This window comes from Macrobrachium nipponense, chromosome 4, assembly GCF_015104395.2.
Source record: "Macrobrachium nipponense isolate FS-2020 chromosome 4, ASM1510439v2, whole genome shotgun sequence".
Lineage (NCBI taxonomy): Eukaryota > Metazoa > Arthropoda > Malacostraca > Decapoda > Palaemonidae > Macrobrachium > Macrobrachium nipponense.
In genome coordinates, this window is record NC_061100.1 from 89,650,253 (window position 1) to 89,670,252 (window position 20,000).

The following is a 20,000-nucleotide window of genomic DNA, read 5'->3' on the forward strand; positions in this document are numbered from 1 at the left end:
CAAATAAAGATCATATTATTATTATTATTATTATTATTATTATTATTATTATTATTATTATTATTATTATTATTATTATTATTATTGTTATTATTATTATTATTATTATTATTATTATTATTATTATTATTATTTTTATTTAACTGAAAAGTGTATACCGAAAAAGTTCTTTTACCATTTAAAAATCTAAACTTAGAAGCAAACAACAAAAGCAAAAAAATGTAGTACCAAAAAATTAGTTTTTTATTTTTGTGTCATTTGAAATCATTAAAAATCAACATGTTTACTGCTGAAGTACTGTTTTTATTTGTAAAAAAGATTATACCTATATTAAAAATCTGATGTAAACGATAAAGAATTCCACTATGAATTTTGAACTTCAGCCCGAATTTGTAAGCAATAACTATGTGAATTTTGGCAGTCTCATTATCTAACTTAGCGCTGTAATTCTAAGACAACTCGCAAACACTGGCGACAAATTTTGCAGGCATGCGGCTTATTGTTGATACGACCGTCCCCCCCCTGGGTCGTGTTTACGTATACGGCGTTCTTGAGTTCGAAGACTCCATGGACCACGAGTTCGAAGCGACCATCATCTACATACAGGTAGAGGCAAAGGCTGTCAGTGTAACGTAGAGTATAGTGAAATACCCTACCAGGGTATTCTTATCTGTTACAGGTATTGTCGTCTGTTGCCTTAATTAGCAGAGCTGAGTGTCAGTCCATGAAGTTATCGTCCTTTTGGATCATTCTTTCCTGTTACAGGTGTTGTTATCTGCCTGCTGCTGTTGCCTTAGGTAACAGAGCTAAGTGTCAATTCGTGAAGTTTTTGTCCTATAATATGTCATCTACTAAATATGTTCTCGGCGGTATTGACTGGGTATGAGAGCAAATCGTAGTACTTCCATAAAACGTAAACTTGATGAACCTGACACAGCTCCAAAAGCCACCTATAACAACACTGGAATGCCTCATGGGGTATTCTATACACGTGCGTGCTGAGGGCAAATACAGCTTGCCCCTACTACACGCTGGCTTCACAGTATATTTGTTTAACAAGAACTAGGGTATACAATGCATATGAATGATAAGTATATAGGAACAATTCTATTTATATAATTCTTCGCATTCCGTACTGCATCCTCATACATTTAACTTGTTAAATGGTTGTTTAGAATATAGTATAATTTCAAGAAAGTATCATTCTCATGCCATGGACATTAATGAAAAAATATTAAATCAAAATAACAGGATCTTCACCACAAAGGAGAAGGAATTTGAATGTGTTTTATTTGTTTTTCCTGTTTTCTGATCTGCCATTTCAGGGAGGCGAGGTCTTAGCTGGAAAGTCCAAAGAACAGCCCTTCCGTCACAACCTCACAATATCCTTAAGAGGCTCCCTAAATTCCTCTGATCCCGATAATACAGACATGCCCCTGCCCTTCGGGGCGCCCAACGTCGGTTGGAAAGCCATTGGTAGGTTCTCCTCAGTTTATATATATATATATATATATATATATATATATATATATATATATATATATATATATATATATATATATATAGAGAGAGAGAGAGAGAGAGAGAGAGAGAGAGAGAAGAGAGAGAGAGAGAGAGAGAGAGAGAGACTATATATACATATAAAAAAATATATATATATATATATATATATATATATATATATATATATATATATATATATATATATATGAAACGGCCCATGTTTTCTCTGTGGTAAATGTAAATATGTTAGCATGCATGTGTAAGATGTGTTTGAAAATAAGTATTCCAAATTTGTGCCTTATACAAAAAGGGAAACAGTGACGGTATAAATTTGAGAAGAGCAAACAAGAGATAAAACATGACACCTTAGCTTTGACCTTTCTCTTTGATGACATTCAAAAGGCGTGTTTGGGAAGCTGACTCTCCACGGGGAAGAGGTGGGCGAGACTTGGGTCAAACTGGGATCAACAGCCTCCCCCGGTGATTCTCAGGTCATTCTTAAGGAAAACGTTGACCCTAAATTTTGGGTCGGCAAGCAGGTATGAATTTAAGTTAGTAGAACTTCCTCTATACTGTAAAGTTGAAAGGAAAATGAAAACATACAAAACGCAACTCTTCTGTTTACATTTTCTTCACATACGAAGAGCGTCAATAAATGATGCCTTTTTAACGATCGTTTTGCTAAAGAACATCAAGGTTTCTTGATTAACGGACATTTAATGAATGCCTCCAACTTATCAGGACTTATTTCGACATTTTTCTGTAGAGTTTTAGATGAAAGTATACTAAAAGGAATGAAAGTCCATTGCTTTGAAACTTTGAACATGATTGATTTTCACTTTAATAAAAATGAAAAGGCAGCACTCGATAAGTAGATCCCATTTCAGTATTAATAGCGAAAATGTTCATTAAGTGCACCTTGTTGTCACTGGCGATTATTACCCAGGAATTCAATTTTGAAATGATCGATTGATCGATATCCCTACATCTTCTCTCCTTTTATGGTTAGATCACCCAACCCACTGCTTTCTTGGCTGTAAGATCACGTTTGCAACATCGAAAACTGATTCTAATCTAATTTTGCTTATGGATATTTTTGGATTACAATGGAAAGCAGTTAACGGCTGATGCTTTGTTACTTTTATGCACAGAGTTGCTACGTAATTTATTATTTTTTTATGGAACCAGCCTTCATTTGGTAAATGATTTTTTTAATGGGTGATGATAATAAAAAAAAAGTGCTGTTAAAGTGCTAGCATAAAAGAAAGAAAACTTCTCGTTAAAGTCTCCAGTTAAAAGAAAGACCCATCGGAAGACATTTTTTTTTTTTTTACTACTTTCCTTCTTTTCCAGGTCATGATCACGACTTCATCGAAGGACCCCGAGGAAACCGAAATTTGCAATGTTACTTCAGTGACTAATGGCACCACCCTTGCTCTCGACTGCTCCCTCCGCTATACACACCTAGGTGACCTGATGAATAAATAAATGATTATATATATATATATATTATATATATATATATATATATATATATATATATAAAAGTCATATCACATTTCCGTGATTCATATACATATATCGAGCTACAATGTCCTTTAATATCTAATTCGCTCTACATCGGAATTAATATATTTTCATATATGCTTAACCGAAGGGGAATTTTTTCTCGATAATAGACTTGCCTGGACCGTGGGGTAAAAGCTTCACTGACGTCCCTGGATTTGAAAGGCTCCGTGGGTTCGCGCCCCGGTCAGGCAAGTCTATTATCGAGAAAAAATTCCCCTTCGGTTAAGCATATATGAAAATATATTAATTCCGAGGTAGAGCGAATTAGATATTAAAGGACATTGTAGCTCGATATATATATATATATATATATATATATATATATATATATATATATATATAGAGTATATAAATGGACGTATGTACGTGTGTATGTTTCACATACACTTTGAAACCCATTGAGCAATTTCAACCAAACTTGGTGTGCAAACTACCTAACATCTGGGAATGAACACTGCGGGGTTAAGGCATCACTGGCACAAAAGGGGGCTTGGTGTGGGAAGGGGGGAAATGTGAAAATTACAGAGAACGATAGATATTAGTGTCTAATCCATAGTTTTCGAGGTCACTGACCAGAAAAGCAACACTCTCGATGCCCTTTAAGTCCAAGTTCACCTCCAATAGGGAGGGTTTTGGGAAGGGGTTGACATGTAAAAATAAGGTAATTCTAAAGAATAACTCCGCACAGACGCAAGGAACTTGACCGCGAATACGACATCCGCTAGGGATTGGGGCGTCCAGTGTATTTCACCATGTTTAGTACTGGCCCTTGGGGGTTAATTACAGTCGACCGCCCAAAAATAACGGTAAATTCTTAATGAGCAACCCGAATACTATTGGAAACTGTAATTTCCAAAGAAATACCCGTCGCTGAGTTATTATTTAGATTTTCCAAAAATAATAAAAAACAACATATTAGCATCTAATTCATAGTTTTCGAGGTCGCTGAGATGGATAGTGACACACCCAATGCCCTTAAAGTCCAAGTTCAGCCCCAACGGGGAGGGTGGGGACTGGGTGGGAGAGAAGCAACTATTTAAAAGGAAGCGGAGAGAGAGAGAGAGAGAGAGAGAGAGAGAGAGAGAGAGAGAGTTTTATCAGTTGTAATCAGAGAATTCCATGCCAGTGCTGAGTTGGTCGGCTATTATATATATATATATATTATATATATATATATATATATATATATATATATATACTGATATGTGTGTGATTCGAATATTTTAGCGATACTTAGAGTAATTCTTAGTTCCATAAGTTACGTCCAATTTATGTTAATAATTTGGTTTTCTTATATTGTTAAAATTAGTGTGATCTCTGATAACGCTACATTTTGATACATTTGGATATGTCATTGATATTTTTTCGTCAGTTGATAGTCTAATGCTGTTTGCCTAGCTTATATTGTAAGTGGACATTGTTCAATAACTAATATCTTGATTTTATAGTCATGCTCGATATTTCCTTGTAACATTGGAAAATTTAGATGATCTAGTTTTAGTGTTTGTATTGAAAAATGTTTGATAGTTTATATAGGTCTTTCCAGCATATGATACTTACAGTTTCCTTTGCAATTACGAATCAATCAAATGTCCCCAGGTAATTTATCGCCAACTCAGCTCACCTACTGCATTCCTTGCTGTATTACGCTTAGTAAGGGGTTAGTGCCATCAGTACTGAAGGCATTACTTGAGGCTCTTTGCAGCGCCCCTTCTGCTCCTAGCAGCAACCCCTTTCATTCCTTTTACTGTAACTACGTTCGTAGTCTCTTTCTTACACCTTTCTTTCCACCCTCTCCTGTCAATTGTTTCACAGTGTAACTTCGAGGTTTTCCTTCTGTTACTCTTTTCAAACGTTTTTATTCTCAATTTTACTTTTCTGCGCTGAATGACCTCATAGATCCCAGAGCTTGGCCTTAGGCCTAAATCGTATATTCTATTCTATTCTATTCTATTTCTATTCTATTCTATTCTATTCTATTCTATTCCTGTATTAGGAGAAAGATACAGTTTGCCTGACGGGACCAATTACAGCCTCGCATCTGAAGTCGGTCTTCTCGGTCGAAGCATCAAAATAAAAGGCGTCGGATCACCGCCTCGGGACGGTTTCGGAGGCCGGATCCTCGTCTCTCAAATCACAGTCAATGGTGTTGACTACAGAGGTACACTGATCTTCTTTACGCAATTCGTGTTTCAGATTATTATTATTATTATTATTATTATTATTATTATTATTATTATTATTATTATTATTATTATTCAGGGAGGAGACTTTCCCTGAGGGCAGTAGCGATGAAAATTATAGCTGTTTCAACGGCTCTTAATGTGTATAAAGAAGACTATATACAAATTAAATGCCGAGGAAACAGCTATTAATATAATAATAATAATAATAATATTATTATTATTATTATTATTATTATTATTATTATTATTATTATTATTATTATTATTATTATCATCATCATCATTCAGAACATTAACCCCATTCCTATGAAAAAAGCTTACAGCGGTCATTAACTTGCATTGCAGCTTCCAAAGAATATGGTGTTCATTTGAAAGAAGTAACAAAAGGTAATAGGAACTACAGAGAGAAGAGGTCCATTTTCCGAAAAGAAAACATAAATTAACAAATTAATGAATAAATGGATGGAAATGTAAGTCAATTATTAGAATATAGTGAGATTTCTTTTAGGGAGGAAGTAATGCGTTGCATCCTCGCTTGACTTTGAACTTTTGAAGTTGCAATTGACAATATCCTGAGGGAGACTGTCTCACAGTCCAATAGCACGAGGAACAGAGGACATCCAAGTTGGTGGTCTCTATTAGTTTTCCTTCGTATTTTGAAGTTCAGTTCATTCCCGTTCACTTGGAATTTAGAGAATATTGTGATATTTCCTTGTGTAAGAGTTGGGGTGATAATACGTAGTTTCAAATGGATGAATAAGGCCCGATCAAATTGTGGCATTTCGTTCACTGATATCATAACCACTGACAACCTTTTATTCTGTAAGCTCTCTGGTGAAACATGTTTGACGCATTAACAATAAAAGAATAAGCGCTGCTAACAGCTATTAGACAACTGATGTTAGCATTTATCTCATTTCCATTCAATATCCTTTCCAGGTGAAGCTAGGCTGAGTAACGTTGAGTTCCAGGACTTTGGGCAACTTGGATTCACTGGAATCTATGACCCAAGATACTCCGTGGTGTTCCATGGACTCGGAACGGAGACTGACGGGAACAACTATCTCACGAAATGTTCGTTCAATAGGAATTACAACACAGCCATTGGCTTCTTTGGCTCCAATAACATCACTGTGAAGAACAACGTTGTTTACCACACTGTTGGACCCAGTAAGTTTGGGTTGAAGAATCAGAATTGCTTGTCTTTGTTCTTTGATTCCTTTCATTTGAGAGAAATACAATTTTGTTAAGAGCAGTGTCACTTGACGCAGGAAGTGGAGGGAATCTTTATTTATTCTAGGAAGTTTGAACATTTAGTATTTCGCTGTTTTGCCAACCAAATAATGCAGATATTAATTATGCATTTGTAGAAATATTTAGTGTCCAGGTGAGGATATCATGGTCAAAAGCAAACAGCTACTCAGAAATGGATAGATAGGATCCGCATTTGCAGTCAACTTGGCGTGACCTTATGAATTTATGTTATTTCACATGATCAAGTAAAGTATCAAAACTTAATTCTATACAAATTCTCAGCAGTATCTCATCCAAGAAACTTCATACTCATCACCTACACGACAGGTATACGCGATGACTCGGAAGGGAACTTTTACATCAAGAATCTATTATCCGTGATGCTCTTTCCGGGAACTTACAACGGCCGGAGAGAAACACAGAACATCGACTGGTTTGGCACTTTCGCGCTCAACAGGGCTCAGGGAGTCGTCCTGGAAGGCAATGTTGTCGCAGGTAATTTGAGGAAGTCTTCCTATTCGGCTCTGGAATCAATTTGGGTCACCTAACCAGCAAATATGATATATGCAAAATAGGAACGACTCCATTTAATATGGTTAATTAAACACCGTGAGGTTTTGAGCAACGCCATCTATTCGTGATCTGACAGAGCAGCGCCAACTCGAACCTATCTAGAGGGATATCATCTTTCTTGTCTTGCTTGTATTGTCCTTATACATTACCATAGGCTGCAGCCGCCCACTTTTGCTGCCTGGAAACGAAGTGACCTTCGAATTTCAAGGTTCTGCGTTTTCCTTTTCCAGTACCACCCAGTTCTTGAATTGTCATTCTTTTTTTCGTTTTTTTTATAATCAGTTGCCATCAACATTTGGGAAACAAATATAATAATTTCTTTCTTAGCTTAGTCTCAGAATTGATTTCTGATTTGTAATAATTCTGCCTTGCGGTACATGATTTATAGAAGACATATTTTTAGAGTAAAGTGAGCCGTGATAAAATGTACAAAAGTGACCACTTTACTGATTCGTAATTTACACTAGATAGGTAAACATATAAATAAGCAAATAAACTGACAAATTTACCTTTTCTTTCTCTTGAAAGGCTCCGAGCAAGCAGCCTACCAGACCTACGGGGAAAGCTGTAATAATAATGGAAGCAAGTGGCGGGGAAATGAGGCCCATGGTGTCATTTACGGTGTCATGGTAGGACAGATTGGCGTTATTTACTTTTAATCTACTAAAACAAACAAATTTTGCTTTTTAAAATATTCATTAATTATTGCCTACAAACGCATAATGAATAAACGATGCACGAACGTATGATAAACAAAACGCATCTTATTGTGACAAGATCTTTCTTAAAAGTAACGTTTTATGTTTTGTTTCTCCGAAAGTTGTGGAACAAGATCCAGAGAGCCAATTCAAGCCTCTGTCGCCGTCTTCGTGGTTTCTACGTTTGGCGCGCTTGGGACACGGCGTTCTACATGCAGGATTCTGGAAGCCTTCTCTTGGAAAACGTGAGATTTATTTGTTTGAATAATGACGTTTTTTCTTAAGCCAGATTTTAATATTCTACAGTTATAAATAACCTCAGAAACAACATACAATTCTTCATGAAATTTAAATCCTTCTACTAATGATTGTAAGGAAGTTACTTAATGCATAATGGATAATAAAAACTTATTTTCAACTTTGGAAAGGTTTTTCTCTTAACTACAGATTTTCGTTATATACAATGATTAAGACATATAAGTTTCTAGCGGTTATTGATTTTCTACTATTATACCTAATTTGGTCTCATGAAAATGAGCTTATTTAAACTTTTTACGAAACTGATTTTCTTGCCTCAATGATTTGCTCTAACTTTCAAAACGTTTGGCTGTGTGGTGAACGCCAGGGCACAGGTCAGCATTTCCTGTCTCTTGTGATTCAACTTGTTGCTAATGAAGATTGTTTGAATCTTATCAATTGTCTCCCTCGAGGATGGGCGGATAGGCACGCTCACATCGAGAGCAACTGTGCCTCTGTTACCCTACACAGCAAATTGTGTAGTACCTGGTAGAGAGCCGAACAAGCTGGTCGCATCCAGGGTTACAAAGAGCTTAAGGCTGGCAACCCCATCCCCAAAAGACTTGCTCAGATCCGGAAGGACCACATCTTTTGATCCTGTCCCTTGAATCAGGGGTGGCCAGACTTTTGGACTCTAAGATCTACACTAAAGACTGAAACCCTTTTTCGATCTACTATACTATATAATCGCATATTATTACATGGGAAAAAAATTCAAATAATGCCATAGTACAATGGCCTCACTTTATATATATATATATATAATATATATATATATATATATATATATATATACATATATATATATATATATATATATATATATATATATATATATATATATATATATATATATATGTAAAAAGGGGAATGTACAGACTCATCATTTTTAACTTTCTTAGATACAGAGAGTCCGAGCGACAGCTTAAGAATGCTGATGTATCTTTTTGGGTGGTGTGATGTCAAAGTTTCTACCTAGCAAATCAGTGCCATGAGAGCTTGCCCAAGGTGCCTTTGAAAACTGGCTGCAACCAGTTACCTGGGTCGTGTGCATTCCAAACTTTTGAGTGTGAGTTCGTATGTAGGTACGAGCTATGTCCGTTCATAATAGCATAGAGAGACTTACAGAGAGGTCTGTGCGAGAAAGGCAGAGCCACGATGGCGTATGCCAAAGAGTTTCCTTTTAAGAGTGATTGGAGATTCTAGGCTGGAGATGGGTAAGAATTATTGTGCTTTAGCCAAAGTTGTGGCTTAACTGTATTTTGATATTTGTAAAGATGTTCTATTTCATTTAATCTTTTGACTTTGTCTTTACAATTGTGTATGCTCACTTGTGTGTTCTCCTGTTCTTTTAAACAGGCGGATCTAGTGGAGGGAACTGTATTTTGAAGAAGAGATAAATGTCTATTTTTGTAGTTCCGGCTCTGATTTGATGACCTTAGATAATGAAGGAGGAGAGAGAGAGAGAAAAAAAAGAGAGGGGAAGACTATTGCCAGAGTTGGGTATCAGGAGAGAGAGAGAGAGAGAGTGAGAGAGAGAGCAGGGGTGGGGGGGCTATTGCCAGAGTCTGAGAGAGAGGGAGAGAGAGAGAGGGAGGAGAAAATGTTACCAAAAACCCAGTTTGCCTGCCGCTTCTGGCTATCGCCACCTAAGTGAATAACGGAGGGGCGGTGGCCATTGAAAAATTCAGCACAAAATTCACCAAAGCTTCAGCAAAATTCAGCACAATTCACCAAAAATTCAGCCAGATTCATCATCCACGAACCACTGACACATTCTCCAAAGTCATAGAAACTCCGTAAATAATTAACCACAAAACTTCTCCTATAATTCATTGTAATAATTCTCCAGTAAAATATCTCAAGTAAGGGCATTAATATTGCCACACCCCAATATTTATCATTATTGCCACACTCCATAATTCCAAAATAATTACCACCTAACACCAGGCATACACAACCCCATTACCACTCCCGGGTACCATCATCATTTAGCAACACGAGGCACCCACTCGCCACCAATGGCAACACCACCTGACAACACCAGTCATCACCAATCATCACCACTCGGCAATCATCACCAATGGCATCACCATTCACCACCACTCAGCACCATTTTAAAGTAACCTCCACAACACCAATCAAATCTCCATTAAAAAAAATAATAATCTGTGTCCCCATTTAATATTGCGTAAAAGCATTCTACAAAGCATAAGGAAAACTTACACCACATCCATATGAATTTCATTTCTTTTTCCTCTTCATTCAAGAGAAAGAAAAAATCCTTCTAAAAAAAACCCTACGGGCACCTCACATCATCAACCAGCCGTTATCAGCTGATTCCTTGGCATTGAAATTTCCTTATTCAAGGCCAGACTCACCCCCCACTGCCCCGACACAAAGGAAAAAAAAGAAGAAGTTAACCCTCCACTAAAAAAAAGAGTTTCACCCTCCTCTGAGCGATAGAACACCCCCTTGAATAGTGTTTGAGTACCCCCGATCCTCCAGAAAGACACTTGCCTCCTCTGGCACTACCCCTTGGGTCGGTCAGCAGAAAATGCGCTGAGCACGTAAGAATGAACGGGCGCTCTATCTCCAGGCAAAGAATGCAATTCAAGTAACAGTTTTGCATGTATGAAAACCATTCATATACACACCTATGTATTAAAACAAATATGAATGTGTCTATTCTAAATATGCACTAAGATAAAACTTATCAATTTCTGCTACTTTGAGAGAAATCTATTGTAATCTAAACTGCCTCTTTAAGATAATTCACACACAAAGTAAAAAAAAAAATAATATAACACTCACTTCCTCAAATGGGAGAATACCCGACCGCCAAACCGAGCGCGGGAGAAAAAAAAACACGCTAATACCCTGACCATTTGAAAGACTCCGCATTACGGGCAAGAAAACACTTAGCAGCACGCACTCAGAAGTCTCACTGATCAACCAACACACTCAAGGTATCTCACTGTGGGCAGAAATGCTGATCCTAGTTAAATTTTCCCGTCTCATTACCACAGTTAACGGATGGATAAACCCTAACCCCCATAAGTTATTAACTGAAATCTAACACATTCCCACAACCAGACACTCTGAAAACTGCATCTAATCTCACAAAAGGCTTTTTCGTTCAACCACCGCTGCACACCAACTAATAACGGGGCCACCGCCCCCCTCGTTATTCACTTAGGTGGCGATAGCCAGAAGCGGCAGGCAAACTGGGTTATTGGTAACATTTTCTCCTCCCTCTCTCTCTCTCAGACTCTGGCAATAGTGCCCCCCCCCTCTCTCTCTCTCTCTTTCTCTCTCTCTCTGTCTCTCTCTCTCCTGATACCCAACTCTGGCAATAGTCTTCCCCTCTCTCTCTCTCTCTCTCTCTCTCTCTCTCTCTCTCTCCTCTCTCTCTCTCTCCTTCATTATCTAAGGTCACCAAATCAGAGTCGGAACTACAAAAATAGACATTTATTGGAAGCAAAGTATCAATTGAATAACTCAGATTCTTACAGGATAATTAAATGGAATGATAACTCAAAATTCAGATACTCAGATAACCCCCCCAGTATTTTAACAGTCTTAATCAGTAATTAGTCACACCATTTATCCCATCTCCAAAATATAGTTCCCTCCACTAGATCTGCCTGTTTAAAAGAACAGAACACACTAGTGAGAATACACAATTGTAAAGACAAAGTCAAAAGATTAAATGAAATAGAACATCTTTACAAAATATCAAAATACAGTTAAGCCACAACTTTGGCTAAAGCACAATAATTCTTACCCATCTCCAGCCTAGAATCTCCAAGCACTCTTAAAAGGAAACTCTTTGGCATACGTCATCGTGGCTCTGCCTTTCTCGCACAGACCTCTCTGTAAGTCTCTCTATGCCATTATGAATGGACATAGCTCGTACCTACATATGAACTCACACTCAAAAGTTTGGAATGCACACGACCCAGGTAACTGGCTGCAGCCAGTTTTCAAAGGCACCTTGGGCAAGCTCTCATTGCACTGATTTGCTAGGTAGAAACTTTGACATCACACCACCCAAAAAGATACATCAGCATTCTTAAGCTGTCGCTCGGACTCTCTGTATCTAAGGAAGTTAAAAATGATGAGTCTGTACATTCCCCCTTTTTACATATATGCTTGTTTTTTGTTTGTTTATATAGGATTGAGGGGGAATGGTGATCGACCAAACAAGTGGCTGCCATTACATGGTAGATCGCGATCGACTGTTTGGCCACCTCGGCTTACAAACTGGAAGATGAAACGATGTCACTCAGATATCGCAACCCTCCGTCAAGGAAACCGCAGTGGGGTCACTGACTTGATTTAATGAAATATCATTTATTGAATACTTCAAGTATGTAAGGGATGGCATCAAAAGATGGCCCTCTGGTTCTGAGCAAGTCTTTTGGGGATGGGGGTGCCAGACTCATGCTCTTTTTAACCCTGGATGCGACCAGCTTATTCGGCTATTTACCAAAAGCATATTATAAACTAGAAAATATACAACAGGTAGCAAATTAAATATCCTGATCACTGTATAAATCAAGATCTGTAGTTAAGGGGAAACACCTCTCCAGAGTTGGTCTATAGCAGTGGTACTCACCTTTTTATTACCACGCCCCCTCTAAGAGTTGTTCCTTCCCTCTACGCATCCTCCCCAGCCCCAATCTTCCATCTGTAATAAAAATTCTCTACCAGATTTAAAGAATAATAAAAAAAAAGAAGAGGTGTTTTTATTCCTTTGGGAATGAATTAGTGAGATACTTGACATTGCTTCTTAGCTACCAGACATTGCATGGGTGGTTGAATGCCAGAGTGCACAGCTATATCGACATATCCCATCTTCGTGTTATTAAGATTATATATATACACAAACGTGTGTATATTTATGTATATATATATATATATATATATATATATATATATATATATATATATATATATATATATACACACACACGTTTGTGCATGTTTTTGTGCAAATGTACCCTGCTCCGATGAGATTGCAATCCAGCGAATATGATAATAATAATCATTCCATTCACAGCTTACTATATGCTCATCATTATTTATTTCATTGGATTAATTTTGTAGATTTTTATATTTGTGCAAAAATTTATTAGACCTGATAAATAGGAAAAGTCATAGTTGGTACTGGATTTATTTCCGAAGCTAAATAGTGGGAAGTGTGGTAGGACCATCAACTACCCGATAATGATTGGACCTGAGAGATATGAGATTGATAGCGTAAGGGCAGAAGTATTCTTTAGGGCTTGGCCACGGATTTCAGCGGGGTCTGGCTCTGGGCACAGGACTGTCGGCATTCTATCCAGTTTGCCTACAACATTATTAGGATGGGGATGATTGTATTCTTGTAATACTCTCGGTCCTACCAAGCGGGTTTGACTTACACTTGGGCCACTCTAATCATGTTGTGCCATCTCCTGTGGGGTAGGGTAGGGGGTGGACGTCTGGGAGTCGGTCCTCACTTGTACCATTAGTGGAGGAATAAACTCTATGAAAGGCTGATGATACCTTGTGAAGGTTTCAGGTATACTTCATTTTTATGCAATCTTTATGAGTTGTAGCAATAAAGATTCGAGTACCCCTGAGCCCTCTGATGAAACAGTTTTGGCACAGATGACGACCTCTTTTCCCACCTTGGAGATTGAAAATCCTCCAAATGTTGATGACCTTGCATTGACTTCAAGACATGAGGCATCTGTTTCTGGAATCCGCTGAAAAATGTAGATAGATTGGTGGCAACTCTAGAAGCATTTTTTTGCCCAAGTATTGAGCTTGAGCAAGATAAATCTTCCTTGTTCGTCCAGTCTCTTCCATTACATACGAGATAGGAATTTATAAATGAGAAATTTAGCAAATATGGAATTATTAAGAAAATTGGAATAAAACTGGCTGAGACTTTTCAGTCCTGGTAGGTTTAGACAACCTTTTTAGACTATAAAGAGGCTTTGGTTGCCTTCTCTGAATTTAAGAAGTCTAGAAAGAACATGTAACCTAAAGGTATATTATCCAAAACACCCTGATGAGAACAACATAAGCAACACTCAGTAGCAAGAACCCCCAAGCCAGCAAAATGGCTTGCAGTAACAGTTGAAGGAAAAAGCTGGCTAACGTAAAATTAATCAGGAGGTCATTGCAACATCAGGTAGGAGGCATCAATAATTCCAGAATTACACGCTTTGGACAAAACAACTTTCTGATCCATGCTGAATCAGTGGAACAGGCAGCCATGCTATCTAACTGGAGGATTACCCCAGAAGGTAAGATCAAAGAAATAAAGCCTCACTTCAATTTTAGCTATGCTAAAGGTGTCATCTTCCACCAGGACTTATATGAATTTTCAGAGGAGGAAATCCTTGATATGTGTCCTAATTTTTGGAGAGTATTATTTTTACATTTTACGATGAAGACTTACCAATTTTGATTGAAGTTGAAAAAATAATAATCAATACTCATATAAACTGTAAAAACGAACATAGTCCTAGAGACAGGGATTGTGAATCTTAGAAGAATGGATAAGAAGCTTTGCTTAAAGCTCATGCAAAGCGCATAAGTGTGGGCTATGCAGAGAAACTCATAGCTAGGACAACTAAATATGGTGATGTAGTGAAACACAAATAAGTAATTCCAGTTCCCTCAGCAAACAACCACTACCAGAGAAGGAATCTCGTCCTTCTATAAGTAATGTAGCTCCTCAGCCTAGGCAAAGGAGCTTCATCCTTCGAAAGAATCAGCTTCCTTATTCAAAGCTTGAAATTGTTCAAGCTCCAGAAGCTTCCTCTGTGGAGGTTTCTCAAACCCCCTCTTTAGGGGCACTTCAAGCTTCTTCAGAAGCCTCCCTAGCTTCATCGTTAGAGGCATCTGAGGCATCTCTCTCCCAGATTTAGGGAACCCTCCACAAGAGAGATTGGGGGCTTCTGTATCTCATGTTGCAGAGGTACCTCAGGTAGATATGGAATATGAAATGCCAAGTAATAACAGATGACGTACCATTCCACATCTCCTCTGTCACCTGCCCCAAAAAGGCGAGGCAATTATAAAATTATTCCATCAAAATAGTCTTGCTCCTTTGAGAGGTTGAATAGACCACCAAGAAAGACTAGTAAGACCAAGTCTCCATCAGGTAAGCCCTCTCTTTCAAGGGCCTCATATTCTTCATTTGGTCAGCCAACTAAAGAGGTCTCTTCATAATGGCATCTTTTGATATCTTGCAAGGGAATTGTAAAGGACTGCATACGCGTGCAGAAGAGCAAAAAGTCCTGCTGAGAGAGAGAAATCCTGGTATAGTGTATCTGCAAGAAACCAAATTAAGCCCGGAGGGTTTTAATCCTGGGCTTAATTATGAGATTTTCTCCTCTGCTCCTCCTGCCAGTGACAGTGCACATGGGGGAGCTGCTGTTATTGTGAGTAAATCTTTGGGCTACTCTCAAATACCCCTTAATACAAATTGACAGGCACTTGCACTAAAGATTATTTTAGACAAGCAGATTACTGTCTGTTCGATATACCTTCTTCCTGGATCTGCTTACTCAGTGGCTGACATTCAGTCATTGTTAAATCAATTACCATTCCATTCATGCTTCTAGGAGATTTTAATCCACACAATCCATTATGGGGAGGTGATTCTATTAATGGGGGAAAAGTGTTAGAGGAAGTTATTGATAATAGTAATAATATAGTGCTTCTTAATGATGGTATGATGACTTACCATGACATACATTTTGATTCCTGTTCAGTTATTGATTTAAGTGCTATATGTTCCTCAGATATAGCTTTAGATTTTAACTGGTTTGTTGATGAATATCCACACGGTAGCAATCACTTTCCTATCCATTTGAAGTTCGTCAGTAATGTTATTAAAAAAGCACCACTAAAATGGAAAGTAATGGAAGCAGACTGGGTAAAATATACGGTGGGTATAAAATCAGGAAAAACTTATGAATCTCTCAAACTCCACTTAGAAGCATATGACTATTTTTTCAAATACAGTTTTAACAAGAGCAGAGGCTGCTATACCAAGAACAAGTGGAAAACTACGAAGACCTGCTGTCCATTGGTGGTATAAGAAATGCGCTGTTCTCAGAAAAATTACAAGAAGATGCTATAAAAAATACAAGTCATGTGGCCCATCTACTGCTAAGATTATATATCAACGAGCTATGGCCAAACAGCGTCGATATTTTTGTAGTGCAAAAAGAAATACACGGAAATACTACATAAATGGGATTCATTCAAAAACTCCATCCAGAGTAGTTTGGAAATAAGTAAGGAAGCTTGCAGTGAAATTTTCTCCTCCTAAAACACCCTCTTTAAAGGTTGGAGATTCACTAATGACAAGTCCCACAGATGTAGCTGAATACCTTAGGAGGTCAGCACTTTTCCAATACTTCAAATCCAAATAAATATTCCACCGACTTTCAAAGAATTAGGAACTCCAAGGTTCCTTTGGATTTATCTGGTGGCAATCTTGAAGCTTACAATGCTAAATTCTCTCTGCAGGAGCTACAAGATGCCCTTTCTTCAATGGATGATACAGCTCCTGGTGAGAATACTGTCCTGTATGTAATGTTTCGACAGTTACCGAGGAGGCAAAACCTTCCCTCTTGAAGATTTTTAATAGAAATTTGGGATACTGGAATCACACCTAGAGGATGGAAAATTTCTGTAGTAATTCGAAACCGAATAAAGACCCTCGTCAAACTACTAGTTACAGGCCCATAGCTCTTAGTAGCTGTGTATGCAAGCTGACGGAGATGATCAACTCTCGTTTTGTCTGGCATTTAGAAACTCACAAATTACTTTCCCCACTCCAGTTTGGCTTTAGCAAAAACAGGTCTACCCTGGACCCAGTGCTAAGACTTTCCAATCAAATTCAACCTTGTAAACCAGTGCCAGGCAATTGGTGCATTCGTTGATTTAGAGAAACGCATATGATACAACATGGCGTTATGCAATTATTAAGCAGCTACATAAATTAGGCGTAAAAAGAAATATGATTAGGTTCATTATAAGAATGGGAAATAGTTTGTCTTCCCCATTCAAACTAGAAGATAATCTAGCTATTCATTGCAGTGTAAATGGTGCTGAAACGGCTGGCAGATATTTATAAAAATCCATTAACTCTATCTCTAGATGGGCAAAACAAAATGGTTTCAGGTTCTCTACAAGTAAGACCGTTGTTGTTCGTTTTACTAAGTGTAGACGTCAAGAAACTACCAAATTTGAAACTTGATGGGTCTGTTCTGTTATATATAGATGACGTAATTTTTTATTCCAGACTCACTTGGTCTCAGCATATTGGAAATCTAAAGTGCAAAGTAAAGGAATCAACAATATTTTGAAAGTGATCTCTGGCTTTCACTGGGGTGCAGATAAGAAATCTTTGCTACAAATATATGATGCACTATGTAGATCAGAGTTGGATTATGGATGCTAGATTTGTTTATAAGCATGCAAAAGTAAACTCCACGAACTTGATGTAGTCCACAATATGGGTTTACGTGTTGCTCTGTCTGGAGCTTTTACATCTGTCAAGAGCCTTTATGTGGACACACACTAACTTCCACTTGATTTGCGAAGAGAGGAGTTAGGCCTCCGATACTTGATGAGGATTAAAAGTAATGCTAACAATTCATCAAATAAGGTTATTCATCAGCTTGATGCTAGCAACTTCAAGTTAAGAGCTTCTGTTCCATTCCAGATCAGGGGAAACGCATCTGTAAAAGATAATTCTATACCGACTCAGAATGTTCATGAATTGGCCCCTTCCAGAATTCTACCCTGGCTCATGACTAGCAGAATTTCGCAAGAAAAATATAATGAAAAAGAACACTCCTAATGAGGTTATAAAATCACTATTTTTAGAACACGATGAAATTCATAATAACGACAATAAAATTTATACAGATGGCTCGAAGTCAAGCGAGGGAGTAGTTTAAGCTGTTGTTACAGATATTTTTGGTGATGTTGCAAAGCTGACTTCTGCTGCTTCAGTATACTATACAGCTGAACTATCTGTCATTATTAAAGTCTTAGATATAGCATATCGTTCAAATAAGAAGTCTTGCGTCATCTATTCAGATTGCAAAAGTGCTCTGAAAAGCTTTAATAATTATAATTCATCCCTTCCTTTAGTACAGAAGGCTCAGGCGTAGTTGTCTCTCATTTCATGTGGTCGTGAAACAGTTTGTTTTTGTTGGATTCTCGGTCATGGTGGAATCCCAGGGAATGAAGTGCTAAGCAGACACAGAAGCAAAGAATGCCTGAACCCAAGGAGAAATTGATATAAATAGAGTACTAAGAGAGTGGCAGGAGAGATGGTCATCTCCATATCCCCTTCTTGCTAAAAATGAGTTAAAAACTATTAGACCTCAAATAGGATTGGTCACTGCCGACTGACAGTTTTCTTCTTGATGGTGGTAGTGCTCCAGTGTGCGTTCACTTTGGCAGATGAGCGCATTCCGATTCACTGCACCAGGTATGTACATGAGAGGCGGTTGTACCATCTTGAGGTAAAACCATGACTGAAATTGTAGGGGGCAATATTGATGTTGGCCCTGTTTTGGATTTTTAAAGGCTTGTGGTGTTTATAAAAATGTCTTATAATTTTGTATAGATCTGTATTTTTTATTTTATTTATAGCAGTTTTTAAATTCATTAGAAAACAAAACTTTCGATTTTACCGTTTTAAACATTTTTCTGTTTTGAACTCATTATATATATATAATCTCCATTTTCATTCATGGTCATCATAGCGCGGAATTACCCTGTGGGTTCCAGAGCTTGGCTTTATGCCTAAATCACATATTCCATTCTTATATGGTTATGTAGGAGGCTTATTTCTGCATTCCACCTGTTGAGAAAATGGAGCTCTGTCTGGGGCCATCCTCCTTAGCTCAGAAAACTTGAATCGATCAAAAGCTTCCTAACATGTGTCATTCACCAGGAGGTACTTATCTGTAGCTCTTCATTCTCCCTTAAAAGTAAAGCCAGGTGACTGTGAAGAATCTGCATGTTGAAACGAAACGTTCCTTCTCGACGGAGATCATGATCGACATTCTCACAATCTGTTCTCACCGACATCAGGTGGTGTCTGTCGAGAGCAAGGTCGGAGTGAACCAGCTGGTCCACGGCCCTCCGGCCCTCTCGCACAACTTCACAGACAAAACGGCGACGACCAGGAACAGCGTTTTCGTGGCTGCTTCGCCCTCTCACACCTGCGACTACCAGAACTCGAGGCCGAAGATATCCACTTTCTTCGGAAACGTCCTTTGGCCAGAAGGAGACAATGAGGGATATTACGGCGTCCTCTTTGGCACTTTCATGTCAGGCCCGAATAGTAAGTCATTCTGGAATATACGTAATTTTTTGTTTTATAGGAAGGTTGACTGACTTATCTGCCAGAAGGGAATTCTAAAAAAGAGAATATGTACATATATTAAGTATACAGTAATCTTAAGCTCTGTTTGCCGTTATTTGTCATGGTTATCAGGGATTTGTTTGCTTTGTTGTTGTTTCCAAACATTTCAACGCCTCACTATTGGAAAGCTACTTGAAAGCAAGAGTTTAGACATGAATGACGGTCGAAAATGAATGGCAGATTATGTAGTGATTCGGAAAATTAGGGAAAAGGAAATTTACACGGGAAAATGATCTCCCGAGTTACGGTCTAATGTTTAACATACCTTAATACGACAGGCATGAAAAATTGTGCTATCAACTAGAAACACTTATAACGCTGATAAAATATAGCGCAGTATGCCCTGAGTAAATATATATATATATATATATATATATATATATATATATATATATATATATATATATATATATATATATATATATATATATATATATATATATATATATATATATATAT

At 37.7% G+C, this 20,000-nt stretch overlaps 1 pseudogene; it reads left to right on the top strand.

Moving 5' to 3' along the window:
- Positions 1-20,000, top strand: part of LOC135211437 (fibrocystin-L-like) — a 106,146-nt pseudogene that overhangs the window by 62,915 nt on the left and 23,231 nt on the right.